Below are 2506 nucleotides of genomic sequence, written 5' to 3'. Positions count from 1 at the left end.
ACATTTGTGACCCGAAGCAATTTTCTTTCCACTTTTAATTTTTTCTCGTTGTTAGAGAGCCGAGTGCTAAATATGGTGAGAAGGAAGCCTAAGGAAGAGTACAGGAATGAAGCCATTAATTCACTCATTCATTCAACAGATGGCCCTTGAACAGCTTCCCTGTGTGCAATGAGGGCGGGCAGTGAGGGCCCTCGTGGAGCTCACTGTCTGGAGGATTTAGACCAGCAAATGTTCTATTTCCAAGCGATCGAGGGAGTTGTTTTTCCTCCTCTGCAAAATGCAATGTTGAGCGGAGTAGGAATTACACAGAGGATTCAGACACGCAGGGGAGGTGACATTCATCCACATAACTGTACTACAAGGCAGAATGGCATGAGTGTTCTGAGAAGGTGTGGGTGGTGAGGGCAGGGAAAGGGAAATCGGTGGTGACCCTTGAGCTGGGCCATCAACGATTGGTCATATTTGGGTATGGGAAAATGTGGAAAAGGTATCCCAGCTCATAGCAGCAGGCACTGCCACCTCTCCACAAATGTGTGTAGAATGAATGAATTCCCTCAGAATTCTGGCTCGAGGGAGAAGGGAAGGAAGCAAGCGGAGGCACCAAAGGTAGAGGGCAAAGTGCCTTGATTGGCAGACCTAGGCCCTTGGACTTAGCTGTGCCTGGAAGCCACTGGAAGCTGTTTCAGGGAGTGACATGAAAAGTGGGTGTAGCCAGTTCTAGGTGCTTCGGGAGCCGCAGGTTAAGGTGCAGACATGGCCAAATGCAAGCACAACACCACACACAACCAGTGCTGAAAATGGCGCAGAAATGGCATCAAGAAACTCCAATCACAAAGATACGAATCTCTTAAAGGGATGGACCCCAAGTTGGTGACAAACATGTGCTTTGCCAAGAAACACAACAAGAAGGGCCTAAAGAATATGCAGGGCAACAATGCCAAGGCCATAAGTACACGTGTTGAGGCCTTGCCCTCATAAACCCCAAGGAGGTTAAGCCTAAAATTCCAAAGGGTGTCAGCTCTTGCCTACATTGCCTGCCCCAAGCTTGGGAAACGTGCTTGTGCCCTCATTGCCAAGGGGCTCAGGCTGTGCCAGCCAAAGACCAAGGCCAAGGATCAAACCAAGGCCCAGGCTGCAGCTCCAGCTTCAGTTCCAGCTCAGGCTCCCAAAGGAGCCCAGGCTCCTACAAAGGCTTCAGAGTAGAGATCTCTGTTTGCCAACATGAGGATAGAAGGATTGTCCTCCTTGGACTGCTATCTGCATGGGGCTGATGTCCTCATTTGCTATTTGTATAAATAAACTTGAGGCAGGGGGGAATAAAGGGTCTGAGGAACCCCCCATCTTCCTTACTAAAACCAAACACTGATCCTGAAATGGAAGGAAACTTCCATGTGATGAGATACAGGGGGTCTTGTGGTTGAGATTCCTGCCTGCTGTCCCCACCCCCATTCTCTTTGCCTTGGGACTTTTACCATGCCTGGTGGGTATTACAATGGCTCGATCTTCTGAAGTGGCCATTTTTGTAATATTAGGTGCCCTGGTTAAGATTCCTTCCTTGGCTCTATCTCCCAGGACAGTGAGCATAGGGCTTGCAGATGCTTGGCATCTATTTCAGGATCTCTCTAAGGTAGGAGACTGTCCAATGTGGTCCCATTGAATTGTTAGGCTAACATGGCTGAATGCAGCTAGTAGCTACCTAAGGTCAACTGTAACTAAAGGTTTTGGGGTGAATTTGAGGAAACAGAAGTCAAGGCTTCCTGGTTGAGCCTCCTCTCCATATGTAGACATTCTCCCTTCATGTTCAACCTTGGAGAACCTGGTTTTATGAAGGGCAGGTTTCCTGATAGTGGACAATGTAGGAAAAGACTGGAGGCTTGGACGAGCCCATTGAGGAAGTTGTTGCAATAGCTGGCCTGGAAGTTCTGAGGAATGGGCCCACAGTAATGACAGCAGAAGTGGAGTGAATGTAGACAGTAAGGTGGAAATGGACTGGAAGGAAGGATTTAATAACAGATGTGGAGGTGCAAGGGAACAGAAGGGGAAAGATGACACTAAGGCTTGGGGGCTGGGTGACTTGGTATATGTTTCTACGGGAGGAGAAAGATTTGGAAAGAAAGATGATTCATTGTTTTGGACATCCTGAATTTGAGGTGCTGTTATGGATTTGGAGAGATGAAATCAACAGACTTGATGGTTGTTTGAGGTTGGCAAGATTGGGAGGATGAAGGACAGATTCTTGGAGAGGATTCTTGGAGTTTAGATGGTAGATGCAAGTTGAGAAGGAAGAAGCAGCATCCAGGTAGAATGGAGAAAGACTGGGCTCGTTTAGTCAGGGAAACTAGGAGACGGGAAGCCGAGAGGTGGAGATTGAGAAAAAGGCTTTGAATTTGATGGATCTGGTCAGTGGAGACCCAGAGCTAGCAGAGAAGAAAGGGTGAGAGCTAGATGTGAGGGCTCTAGATGGAGGGCAGAGACCTTGGTTACAGAGTAGATACTCTTTTTTTTT

At 47.9% G+C, this 2506-nt stretch overlaps 1 pseudogene; it reads left to right on the top strand.

Annotated features, from left to right (window-relative positions):
- Positions 1-753: 753 nt before the first annotated feature.
- On the top strand, positions 754-1203 carry LOC105511604 (annotated as a pseudogene).
- Positions 1204-2506: the final 1303 nt, after the last annotated feature.

The sequence above is a fragment of the Colobus angolensis genome, unplaced genomic scaffold (assembly GCF_000951035.1).
Source record: "Colobus angolensis palliatus isolate OR3802 unplaced genomic scaffold, Cang.pa_1.0 Scaffold103, whole genome shotgun sequence".
Lineage (NCBI taxonomy): Eukaryota > Metazoa > Chordata > Mammalia > Primates > Cercopithecidae > Colobus > Colobus angolensis.
Note: the sequence above shows the minus strand (reverse complement) of the source record. Positions and strands in the feature narration are given on the sequence as shown.